Raw genomic sequence first — 13,992 nt, 5'->3', positions numbered from 1 at the left:
AAGTCAGTGACTCCTACAAAAATTCAGGCCATATCATGATACTTGTATTTATATACATAATAATAGTATGTTATATATAATAGTATATAATTATATATTTTTGCAATATCATGTTTCTTTCATGAAATTACACTGTGAATTATGTAGAGCAATATTATTGTCTCCATTTTAATTGAAGTAAATTCATCTTAAATAAGAGATTAAAGGACTTGCCTGAGATTACAAAATAAAAGTAATAGAACCAAGACTTGAATTTAGCTTTCCTAATTCCAGTAATCAGTGGAGTTTTAGTGCTTATATGTCAGATTGGATATAATTTATATGATGTATAAGTCCTGACTTGGGACCTTTTTATATATATGCATATCAGTATGTTCATATATACATTTGTACATTCATCTACACAGGAAAATTTATTCCAAAGACGCATTCTTACATCTGCTCAAAGACTTAAAGAAAAAAAAATATAAAAATATTATTGGGATATACATGACTATTTTCTCATAAAAACATAACCCTCTAAAATCTCATGAAATGTATATATCTATACATATGCTAACATATTAAAATTATTATTGTTTTATATAGTCATTTCTTAGAAATTATTCTTGCAAAAACATTTCTAGCACCTAGCATAGTTTTTTGGTTTAATCACTACTGATACAATGTTGTATAGCAAAAAAGGTTGTGCATCAACAGTTTCCACTGAAATAAGCTGTCATCAGCACATTTCCTTATGAAATAATATTCATTAAAAATAGGATATTCTCTTAGCTCAAGTGACAGCTCATCACCTTGTCAATTTTCTATAATAATATACACTTTATAATACGATGCTAACAAGACACAGGTAGCATTTCAGTCATCTACTACAGTGTCAAAATGGAGACTAGCTATACTACATTCAAAGAAAAGGTGCCAATTAAATGTAATCTTTCCTCAGTCAGTGCTCCAGTACCACACAATAATCTGATCTGTTTCCTTGTTATCCAATATTAGATACCAGTGTTCCACCACAGTCAGTTTCTCTCTCTCTGTTTTCAATATTAATCCCAAGCATACTGTCATAACTACTACCAGCCTTGGCAGGGAATTGCCAAATCAGGGAATGTTGAGATCTAGAGCCTTGGCAGATGCAAACAAATGGAGGAAAAAAGCAGAACACCTGTAATATAGGAGGAAACATAATATATAAAATGAATATGTTTGGAGTCTGCTACAGTTAAATTGAAATGTTTACCACTGCTTAGCTGTCTGACTTTATGCAAATAATTAACTTTTCCAATACTCAGGTTCTTTTTATTAAAATGGGGCTAATTCTACCTCATCTGAAGGGTGTGAGAATCAAATGGGACAATGTTTATAAAGGGTTTAGCTCAGAGCCCAGCATGTAATTGAAGCCTAATAAATACCAGTTCTATCCATGTATCTCACTTAAAGATGCCATTCCACTGGGAAATCAGTTCTCTGTCTCATTGTTCCTCCTCTGAATGCTTTAAGGGGTTTTTGCCTTTGTTTTTCAATGGTTCAACTGGATATACCTTGTTTTATTTTCCTTTGTCTTCAAAGGAAACGATTGCAGTTTATTGCATTAACTGAATAATTGCCTTGAAGACTTTCATCTGCTTTGAAAAATTCTCAGAGATTAAAAAACACATCTAATCAATTCCTTTTCTTCTTTGCTTCTAACTCCAGTTATTCTTATGTTAGTCTTTATCTTTGAGTCTACTATCATTTATGTTCCTTTCTGTATTCTCCATTCTTTTTAAAATCCTGTGCTTCAGCCCAACTAAACCTCTCTCTAGCCGTGTCTAATTCTTTAGTTAACTGCTTTATTACATTCTTTTTTTATGTATTGTTTTATTATAAAAAATATTCAAACATACAGAAGAGTTGAATCTTACATTGAACAGCCACTAAGTCCATGAACTAGATTCTGCCAGTAATTTCATATTATACTTGCATAATCACGTGTTTATTTAACCATCTATCTATATATTCATCACTCCATCTTAACCTTTAATGCATTTCCAGTGAAAATTAGACCTGATTATATTTGATTCTAAATACATTAGCACACATACCATTAGCTAGAATTCAGTATTTGTTTCTAGTAGTTTTTATTTTGTTTGAAGTTGAATTTACATACTACAAAAGGTACAAACCTTAAAAATTCATTTGCTAAGTTTTGATAAATGCAAACACTTGTGTAACCCAACCCTCTGCCAAGATATGGAACATTGTCATCACCCTAGAAAATTTCTTCATACCCCTTCACAGCCAATCCCAAATTTCATATCCATGAGCAAGTACTGTTCTCATTTTTTCCCACCATATGTTAGTTTTGCCTGTTCTAGAACTTCATATAAAATGAATCATACATATCTTAAGAATCATATTTATCTTTTATGTAAGACCTTTTTACACAGCATAAGGCTTTTGAAATTCATCCATATTAATTATACTAGCAATTATATTAATTTCTTAAGGTGACTTTGAAAGAGTATCAAAAATTGAGTGGCTTAAAACAACAGAAGTTTATTGTTTCATAGTTCTGGAGACTAGAAGTCTGAAATCAAGGCAGTGATAGCCATACTCTCTCTAATGCCTCTAGAGAGAATCCTTCCTGGCTTCTTTTAGCTTTTGATATTTGCCAGCCACCTTTGGCATTTGGTGGCTTATAGATGCATCACTGAAGTCACATGACTGTCTTCTCCCTGTATATCATCCTATCATCTTCCCTTCATGGGTCTGTCTCTGTGTTCAAATTTCCACTTTCCAAAAGGATGGGGAGTGAGGGGGTGAATATACCGCCTGAGGGAAGTGCTTTGCTTCTCAGAGTGCAACGGAGGACGAAGCCTCCTGACCCTGAACACTCTTTGCTTAGGTGTAGGGAGAAGCCACTGGAAGCTAAAATTGCTAACAAAAATCCTTCTTGCGATCATGTTACAGGTGTTGATCCTAATCTCTAGTTGTGCTGGCTTGTTTAAATTTCATTTCTGGAAGCTGCTCACATCACTCAGGTTTACAGCTAAGATTTGAGAGACAAACTCAGGAAAGTCTTTATTTCAGCATTTTTTTGAAAGAGTCTTTAAAAAGTAATGGAAACTTCCCAAATGCATTTTCTTTAAATGAAAATCCTCTTAGAACACAGGCAGCATGACTTCCAAGGTTTCAAAGCTGGTGTGAACAGCATACCTCCATGTGGCTCAGCCTAGCACAGCTGTCACCTGCAAGGAGCTTGCCTGGGGATAGAAATGCAGGGTTTTTTCCTTGCTAAAACAAAGTGTCCCTTAAATAAAAGAGTGAAAGAAAAGAGCAGAGGAAAGGGCTCCTCTGAAGTGAGGGTCTTCCTCATTTCACCCTGGAGCTCAGACTGACAACCTCTCAGGCTCATGTGCTTCTCTCCCTCTCCCATTGCTCAAAATGATGCTTCAGTTTTAGCAGTGGAAAATAGGTATCCATTTTTTATTTTTATTTTCTTAACCCAGAATTAAGATGCTGATAGAAGACACCTTCTACTACTGGGACAACCTTATTCCTCTGCCCTGCTGGTATTTTTAGTGCCCTTGTTATGCGGAGGCTTGGGATAGCACCATGTCACTGAGATAACCATCCTGGGACAGCTTGGGCTGGGAGGGGTGAGGCTAGCCCCTGGGTAGCATGGGTAGCATGACCAGGTTGAGGATGATGGGGAAGGTTTACAGCGACCATGTGCCTAGGGCAGGCACTGAACATGCTGATCTGGTCATGGCCTTGGAAGCACATGTTCAGAGGCCAGTGCTGGCTGCTCTGATAATACACTGATCCTGGGATAATGGCCTTCTGGAAGTTGTCGGAAGTGGGCTCCTGGGTTGATGGTGATGACTAGCTTCCTGGGCTAGCTGAACTGCATGAGGCTCTCCCGAAGACTGTTCAGGGCCCCTTAAATCAGCATCTTCTGTTCCCCTTCAGCAGGTGGACCCAGAGTGGCTGCTTGGACAGGGCCTTTGGGTTGCTCATATTGTGCTCTGGCCAGGCCTACATTAAGCAGCCTGGGGTTTAAAACTCCAATGCTTTGGTGCTTGTTTGCCTACCTGCAGGATACGATCATATTCTTCTCATGCCTGTGGAACACATCCATGGTGGCAATCTCCATTTCCCTGATGTGCAGGGAGTCACCAAGCTGCAGGCACTGTGCCAGTTGGAGCACAACCCTCTTAGGACATGATGATGGTGATCTGGTCGAGCTTTGTACTTACCATTAGTAGGCTGGTGATGAATTTTTCTATGTTTGCAGCTTCTATCCTGTTAGGTATGAGGTGCCCGAGCCAACAAGTTCCTCCTGGCCCTGGGTCACAGAGAACATTGGCTTACCACGCTGGGGCCACTTCATGTATGAGCCCTTCTTCACAGGATTCACTGTGGTGCTGCCACTCTGAAGACAGCCCTCATAAAGATGTTGGACAGGAAGGCACTGAGCACAGAGTACATGTGATACTGGACCTGGAGGTGGAAGAGGCAGGTGGGATGGATTCCCAGCATCATAAGTGCTCAAAGAGTGACTGGGCAGACCAGCTTTGGCTGCCTTCTTGCATATCACCACGAAGACCAGCTGCTTGGCTCCAAGGATACAGGGGCCATGCATTCCAGGGCTCAGTGGCCTGGGTGCCTTCATCAGTTAAAATGGAATGGAACCGCAACTTGGCAAGCCTCAGTCACCCACACTTGTAGCAGATGATATCTGTGTTCATGAACAGCTTCCTTTCATGCTTCAGGGTCCAGTGCCACTTCTGGCCTGCAGATGACAGCTCCTTGGTCTTGTCCTTCAGCTGCTGCAGCTTCCAGAGTTTTGGCATGCTACCCATGTTCCTGAGCTGGTTGTGCAGGGCCAGGATGTACAGTGAGGAGTCATTGACCCTTGTGCTGAGCTGCGTGACCTTCAGCCCAGTATGTGGATCTTCTTGGTCAGCTGATCCCACTGCCTTGCTGAACCAGATGGTAGATGATAGTGACCAAAGTCACCATATTCCCTGTGACTGGTGGTCCCTGGATTCAGGTCAATGGTCTCTGTAGCACAGTCTTCCAGAAGTCAACCTGAGAGTGGTGAACCCTTATGCTCTGAAGTACTTGGCCAACTGGACTTCCTTATCATGCCTCGCAGTTTACAGTATATCTCCTAACATGGAGATGGCCTCCATAGCTGATGTTTTAACACTACATCCTGTCCGATGAAGTAGATTTCCACACGAACCTACCTGGAAGTTGTGGGTTACCTCCACGGTGTGCCCACAAGTGCTCTGCAGCTAGCTTAGTGGTGATCTCATTGACATAATCATCAGGGTCTTTGATGATAGGGCTGATCCCTTTCCACGGGGGCACTGGATCCTTTTTGTAGGTCAGACAAATCTTGTTTCCCTGCATGAGCTTCATGCTTCTTAACCAAATTATCACTAAGTCTGATTATCAAAGTCTATCTTGGGCAAAGTGAAGTCATGGAAGCCCAGGTCCCACCTGAATGTAGTGTTACCTTGAGTCTGAAACTCTTTAAGTTTCTTGTAGTAGCTGGCTACCAGCTTGACCAGAGGGCCAAATATATTCTGGTACTGGTAAGAGTCTTCCTATATACTGGGGTCCCTCCTCTACCCCTCGCTTCCCTAGGTTGTTCAAGGTGGTGGTGGAAGTCTTCCTTCTCTTCCTCCCCTCCCCACTTCCTTTTTTTTTAAATGGCTGAACCCAAGGCATATGGAGGTTACCTGACCAGAGACTGAATCTGAGCTGCAACTGTGATCTATGCAGCAGCTGTACAGCGTGGGATCCTTTCCACCCACTGTGAGGCAGGGATCCAACCCACATCTCCGCAGCAACCTGTGCCACTGTAGTCTGGGATTTTCTTCCTAGAGCTGCTCCAGCTGGCTCATCTACTTGGTGGTTACCTGCCACAACTGTTCCTGCTCAGAAGTAATTGTGATCAGCCAGGCTAGGAAGCAGTGGTCTGGATCAGTGGCTGCCACTGTAAAGTCTCCCAGCTGATGGTCTTGAGGCTGCTCTAGGTGCTACAGGGCTGCCTGCACTGCAGCTTCACGACCCAGGTGCCTTTGGTAGGAATAAAGCCAAGGAGGAAGAAGACCTTACCCCTGCTGCAGTTCTAACACTCCAGATCTCCCCCAAGGCCAATTCTTGTGCAGACTCACTTCTTTGCTTTTTATCCTCAGAGGTGATTTATAGTGTGACTGCTGGAAGCATTTCCATGACCTACTGAACCACTTTCTACTGGTATCACAGTAAACCATGCAAGCAGGACTGTGTATTCCCAGTAACCACAGGGCTGCATGGGGAGATCCTTCCTGAAATAGATGTCATCTTCATCTTTTAAGTTCAACTTGGTGAGTAACTGGCTAGTCTTGACAACACTCTCATCCTTGCCTTGTTCTGCAGGATGCCCACATGTAGGCCCACCTGCAAGTCCAGCTGTCCAGCTGCAGAGCCCATGCAAAACAAGCCCCCACTTCTGCCACCTCTGGGGATGCAAGGGGGTGTCTCTGTGTCTGGCTCTGGCAGGTGAACTTGGTGAATTTGAACACCAGTTTGTGTCCTCCAGGGTCCAGGAAAGTGCACATGTTTGTGCAGAGTGGGGTTGCCTCCACACTCACTGCTCGCCGTGAGGGCCCTATGCCACAAGTACCCCACAGGGTAGAGGCTTATGCAGCCATGCCTGTGCCCTTGGCCCTTGGTGGGACCTAAATTGACGCCACAGTGAGAAACTGCCATCAACACCTGTTGTAAAGTACATGGCTTTAATTTTACCTGTTTTAGCGGATGTGAGATGGCCTCTATTGAATCCTTGCTTTCAGGTATTATTATTTTTTAGTTTTAAAATTTCCATTTTATTCTTTTGATATAAATTTCAGTTTTGAGATTGATTTCTACATCTTGTCATAGTAATATCGCAGTTATTTTAACATCCCTGCAAATGATATCTGGATCACCTGTGCATCAGTTTCTATTGCCTTCCCCCCCATCTCTTATTTTGTGTATCTGGCAAATTTCGGAAATTGAATTACTAAAGTTATGTGTAAAAGTTATGGGCATTCTAGAAACGTTATTTTTCTCTAGAGAGGATTTCTTTAGCTTCTGGCAGATGATTAGAGTAGGCATGGATTACTTTAATTCTGGTGGACTGAGCTGATCCACAGCTGGGTTCCAGTCTTTGTAAGGCTGGTCTATTTCTGGTTTAACCTCAGCCTAAGACTGTATTCGCTCTGGTGTCTGCTTGAATACATGGGGGTTTTATCAGAACTCTGTCCTTTTGGTTTTCCTATAATCCCATTTTAAAATCTTCCCAGAACCATGAAACTGAAAAAAACCCTACATAGTTTCTCAAACTCAAAGCAGCTATTTTCTGCCCTTTTTCTATACTCCTCAGCCTTTACTACTTACAGGTTGGCAAATGTCTTAAGGGGAAAAGAGGCTCAGACTGTTGGGCTCAATTCTTTGAACTCTTTTCTCCATAATCTTAGGAACTGGCTGTCTTGATGCCTGTCTTTCTTTAAAAGACTGTCGATTGTTTAAAGCAAAAACAATCATAATGCATTGTGGGATTTATAGAGTATGTTGAATTAAAACATATGACTAATACCCAAGAAATTGGATGGAGATTAAATGAAATTATATTGTTATATAGTTCTTTGATTCTTCTTTAAGTAGTATAATAGCATTTGAATTGAGACTGTGATAAGTGTGTTACTATCTATAAGTGTGTTACACTTACAACATTTACAAGAGGACACACACAAAGAAATATTGCTAAAAAGTCAATAAAATAGGTAACATTAAATAATAAAATTACTCTAAAAACATAAAAGACAATAAAATAAATGAACAATAGTACAAATAACAGGTAGGGCAAATAGAAAACAAATACTAAAATAGTTGAATTAAGCTGATCGGGAAAAAAACTGTAATTCCATTGAAAAGTGGACTAAACACCATGTTAGAAGTTATAAGACTGAATAAAAGGCAACACCCATGTACTTGTTGTTTACAAGGTATATTTTATAATATTTAAAAATACAAATAATTTCAAAGAGTGAAAAAAGATATAAAGTGAAATAAATTTATTCTTTGGCACAGTAGTTTCATTTCTGGCATTAAATCAAGAGAAATAAAAACACGTATACAAGAATACATATACAAGAATGTTCAAAGCAGTATTTATTCGTAATAGCCAAAAATTTGGTAACAATCCAAAAGGCCTATCAATACAAAAATGGATAAAGAAAGGAAGTTCCTGTCATGGCTCAGTGGTTAACAAACCCAACTAGCATCCATCAGGACGCACGTTCGATCCCTGGTCTCACTCAGTGTGCTAAGGATCCGGCATTTTGCCCTGAGCTGTGGTGTAGGTTGCAGACACAGCTTGGATCCCGTGTTGCTGTGGCTCTGGCATAGGCCAGCAGCTACAGCTCTGATTGAACCCCTAGCCTGGGCGCCTCTGTGTGCCATGGGTGTGGCTCTAAAAAGACACACACACACAAAAATTGTATATTTATACATGAGAATACTAATGAACAATAAAGGAATAAACTTTTGATTAATGAAAGTACAAGGAAAAATCTTAAAATTATATCTGAATGAGTGAAAATAGATGCAAAATAGTGCTTATATTTGACTCCATTTTACATCAATTCCAAGAAGAGGCAGATCTGTATCGTGTTAACAGAAATCAGAAACTTGTTACCTCTGGAGGAAAGCAAAATAATTGGAAAAAGAGAATGAGGGAAATTTTGATGGTGAGGAAAATGTTCTCTTTATTAATTTGGGTGGTTTTTAAAATTGCCAAAATCATTGAACTGTATTCTTAAGATACATATATTTTATTTTTATGTGACTCAAACCTCAAAAAGTTTAAAGTGCAGCATTACTTAAAAACAAATCTGGAATAAAGAATTTTCATTTATTACTTTATAACAGAAGCTAATATTTACATACAACTTGAAAAAAAACAATTATAACTAAAATTATGATTCCAAAGGTAGGCTGGGCTTTTGGTATCTTTTTTTAGTGGATCAGTTAGTAACACATAACCAAATATGAGGTTGGATCCATTGAAAAATACAGTATATCAATGAATTCCTTCTTCAATGATATGGTGGTTCTCATAGAACTCTTGATTTTAGGTTCAGTGTACATCTCATAATATTTGTTCAGAATATTGAATAAACAGGGGAAGGAGAGGGTTTGGGTTTAAAGAGTGGAGTGTTAGTGCATTGTGCTATACATTGAAACTAAATAAAACATTAAAGGAGAGTCACCTAGTCCCATATTTAAAATGATACATATTCACAGTTGTTTTATAATTTGAACTGAAAGAAGATTTAATTAGAGCCTTGTCAGAATTTAAGACAACATTATAAATATTTTTAATGATAAAGAAGGATATACTATGTGAACAGATAGGAGTTCATAGCAAAGAAATGGAAACTAAAAAGAGGTCAAATGGACATTTGAGAGATGAGATGAAAAATTTGCTGTAGGTCATAAAAACACATTGGACAATGAGAATAGATCAGTGAACTGAAGGATAAGTTAATAGAAATAAACAAAACCAAAGCCTGGAGTGAAAAAGGGCTGTGTTGACTTTTTTTATTATGGAACAACATAGATATTGAACATACATTGAGTTGGAATTAAAGAGGGGGGAAAATTGCATTAGAGAAAAGTATTTGAAAGAAAAATGAACATACCTTTTCCAAATTTGAAAAAATTATAAAAGCTTAATTACTTATTAAATATATAAGCTCATTGTGACTTACAGGTTGAACTTTTCTTATCCAGCAAACTGATTTGCCATTTGAGAATTAAAATTTTAAACTTCAGTGAGATGTAGTTGAAAAAAATCAGCTGCACTTATTTAAAGTGTACAATTTGTAAGTTTTGACATATAAATATACCCCTTATTATGCCCATTTTAATTCCTCTTGCTTATCGTCTCCCTGGTCCCCAGACAACCAGTGGTCCAGATTCTGTTACTCAGGATTAGTTGTTGGCATTTTCTGCAATTTACATAAACGCAGTAATGCAGTATGACTTCTTTTGTGTCTGGTTATCCTTTTACTCAACATGATTACTTGGAGGTTCATCTTTGTTGTGGCTACCAATAATAGGTCATTCGTTTTTTATTGCTAAGTGGTGATATACTTCTCTTCAGTGAATGTTTAAAACTGGTAAAACTAAGCTATGGTGATAGAAAAATGATTGCCTCAAGCAGAAAGGTGAGGAAATTGATTGGGAAGGACCTTGAGGAAAATTTCTGTGGTCTGAGTGCTATTTATAGGGCTTAAAATCCATTGAACTATATTCTTAAGATATGTGCATTTCACTGATCATATTTTTAAAAATTTTCTGCTCCAATGAGAAGAAGCATTATGTTGTTCTTGAAAATAATTTTATTGGTGTATAGTTGAATTACAGTGTTGTGTTAGTTTCAGGTGTACAGCAAAGTGAGTCAATTATACCTATACATTATCTATTCCTTTTCGGATTCTTTCCCCATATAGGTCACTACAGATTATTGAATGGATTTCCCTGTGCTATACAGTAGGTCCTTGTTCCTCATCCGTTCCATATGTAGTAGTGTGTATATGTCAATCTCAAACTCCCAATTTAACCCTCCCAACATTCCCCTTTGGTAACTATAAATTTGGTTTCCAAATCATTAAGACTGTTTCTGTTTTGTGAATAAGTTCTTTTGTACCAGTTTTTATTATTAGATTCCACATATAAATGATGTAATATGTTTGTTTTTCCATGATTTACTTCACTTAATATGATTTTTGGGTCTATCCATGTTGCTCCAAGTGGCATTGTTTTGTTCTTTTTTGTGTCTGATTAATATTCCATTGTATATATGTACCACATCTTCTTTATCCATTCCTTAGTTGATTGACGTTTAGATTACTTCCATGTCTTGGCTACAGTAAACAGCATTGCAGTGAACATTGGAGTGCATATATCTTTCCAAATTATATTTTTCTGTAATATATGCCCAGGAGAGGGATGGCTGGATCATGTGATAACTCTATGTTTAGTTTTTTTAAAGTATCTCTGTGCTGTTCTCAATAGTGGCTGCACCAGTTTACATTCCCGCCAACAGAGTAGGAGGGTTCCCTTTTCTCTATACCCTCTCTGCCATTTATTGTTTGTAGACTTTTTGATGATGGCCATTCTGACTGGTGTGAGGTGGTACCTCACTGTAGTTTTGATTTGTGTTTCTGTAATAATTAGTGATGTTGAGCATCTTGTCCTGTGTTTTTTTCACCATCTGTTTGTCTGAGAAAAGATCTGTTTAGATCTTTTGCCTATTTTTAAATTTTTTATATAAACCTGTATGAGATGTTTATATATTTTGGAGACTAATCCTCACTGACTGCATCTTATATTTCATGAAAAGAAAAGGCAGGGCATGAAAAATAACCAAGGGTAGTGCCCAATTGCCATCCTAGTTGGTTAATATTATTGATGCCTGAGTCCGTGATTTATTTTTAATGTATTATCATGTGCTTGAGTCAGTGATTTATTTTTAATATTTCTGGTTATGTGGAAGTACTACCTTATATTTTAAAAGCGTCTTTCCATAATTTTACTCTTTTGTGAGGGAAAATATAAGAAAAGTGTACTTTATGATGGCTTTTATCAAAACACTCTAACTGAATTAATCATGACCTCTCTCAAGTTGTCTTTATGGAAATAAAATATTTGCCTCAAATTGAGTATACCTATGATAATGCTTAATATATATTAGAATAGAAATGCTAATGTTAAAGCCTCATTTTTGTAATTTTTTCTTTATCATTAAAATAAAATATCGCACATCTCATATCAGATAGACTTAAATCTTCTTATAAAAATTAAGACACATTATTCAAACTAACTTGTAAATCAAATAATTTCAATTAAATAGCATATTTTTATTGAATGATGAATGATTAAAGGCTAGGTATTCATTTATTCATTTAAACATTTATTAACTACTTACTATAAGAGTAGATGTACAGTTTTGTGTGCTTTGCCTACCTCAGGATATCTTTGATCTTTTCAATATTAAATATTAGCTTACATAGAAAATGATCACTTTTTTCTATGATTTGGTATACATAACTCAATATTAGACCATATATAATTAAGCTGTAGTCATTATTAGAATATTGAATATACTCAGTGCTCAATATATTTTTTTTTTTTGGTCTTTTTGCTACTTCTTGGGCCGCTCCCGCGGCATATGGAGATTCCCAGGCTAGGGGTCCAATCGGAGCTGTAGCCACCGGCCTACGCCAGAGCCACAGCAACGCGGGATCCGAGCCGCGTCTGCAACCTACACCACAGCTCACGGCAACGCCAGATCCCCAACCCACTGAGCAAGGGCAGGGATCGAACCCGCAACCTCATGGCTCCTAGTCGGATTCGTTAACCACTGCGCCACGACAGGAACTCCTCAGTGCTCAATATTGCAGTCAATATTATACTCTACATTAAGCTGTGTATAACCTAAGTAAAGAGTGTTAGGCTTATCAGGGCCTCCTGGTGCCTGGACCACCTCCTGTAATAGAGCCTTTTTTGTTCAGTCTTCTATTTGGTCTAAATATCATTCATTATTGCCAAGTAAAAATGTACTTTAATATCCAAATGTCTTTGAAAAATAATTATTCAGCCAGGCAAACAAATCTATAGTGCCCTGGCTTGAGTTTTGCTTCAGTAGGTTTTGGATGAATATGACGTTCCAATTAGAACCTCAATACAATAATTACCAATACAGTTGTAATTAACATTTAATCATAATTTGTCTCCATACCTGCTCTTCTTATCTCAAAATTCCATCAACTGATGTTCTGATTGACCCATAATGGGACCAGGAGCCTCAGTACTGAGCTGTTCTCCTGGTAATGGGAACTCTAACAACACTCTCCTGAATGGAAGCAACTCTTCAGAGGCTTCCCTTTGTCCCTAGAAAGATTTGAAACAACTTTACCTATCAGGCCTTCTGAAAGAGTGGCCTTTTTCTCTACCCTGTCCTTGCTTTTGCTTCTCTCCCCCTTTGCCCATCATTGCAGTTGCTCAGGCCTTCCCTCTGCCCCTAGGGACTGGTAAACTCATTCTTGTATTCAGGTACTTAGAGATCTTCACAAGACTGGTTCTTTTTTTTTTTAAGCGAAGTATAGTTGACTTACAATATTATATGTTTCAGTATTATATGATATACAAATAGTGATTTGATATTTTTATAGATTATACTTCATATAAATTTATTATAAAATAATGGTTATATTTCCTGTGCTGTATATTACATCTTTGTATCTTGTTTATTTTGTACCTAATAGTTTGTGCTTTTTAATCCCATCTGCTGTCTTGCCCGTCCTTCCACCCCTCTCCTCTCTGGTGACCACTGGTTTGTTCTCTGTATCTGTGAATCTGTTTCTATTTCGTTATATTTGTCAATTTGTTTTATTTTTTAGATTCCGCATATAAGTGAAAAATGTCAGTGTTTGTGTTTCTCTGACTTATTTCACAAAACATAATGCCCTCCAGATTCATCCATGCTGTCACCAATGCTAATATTCCATTGTATATATATGTACCACATCTTCCTTACCCATTCATCTGTCGATGAACACTTAGGTTGGTTCCATATCTTAGCTATTGTAAATAATGTTGCTTTGAATTGGGGTGAATGTATCTCTTCACATTGGTGATTTTATTTTCTTCAGATATATATACTCAGGAATGGAGTTGTAGACTCAAATGATAGTTCTGTTTTTAATTTTTTAAGGAACTGCTTTAATGTTTTCATAATGACTGAATAGCTTTACATTTCCACCAGTGGTTATGATGGTTCTCTTTTCTTCTCATCCTCACCAAAACTAATTACTCTTTTCTTTTAGATGATAACTGTTGTGACCAGTGCGACGTGATATATCACTGTGATTTTGATTTGCTGAGTATCTTTTCAGGTGCCTG

At 37.9% G+C, this 13,992-nt stretch overlaps 1 pseudogene; it reads right to left on the bottom strand.

Moving 5' to 3' along the window:
• Positions 1-3,647: 3,647 nt before the first annotated feature.
• Positions 3,648-6,750, bottom strand: LOC125124717 (regulator of nonsense transcripts 1-like; annotated as a pseudogene).
• Positions 6,751-13,992: the final 7,242 nt, after the last annotated feature.

This window comes from Phacochoerus africanus, chromosome 4 (genome assembly GCF_016906955.1).
Source record: "Phacochoerus africanus isolate WHEZ1 chromosome 4, ROS_Pafr_v1, whole genome shotgun sequence".
In the NCBI taxonomy this organism is placed as follows: domain Eukaryota; kingdom Metazoa; phylum Chordata; class Mammalia; order Artiodactyla; family Suidae; genus Phacochoerus; species Phacochoerus africanus.
This window is presented reverse-complemented; position numbering and strand designations above follow the sequence as displayed.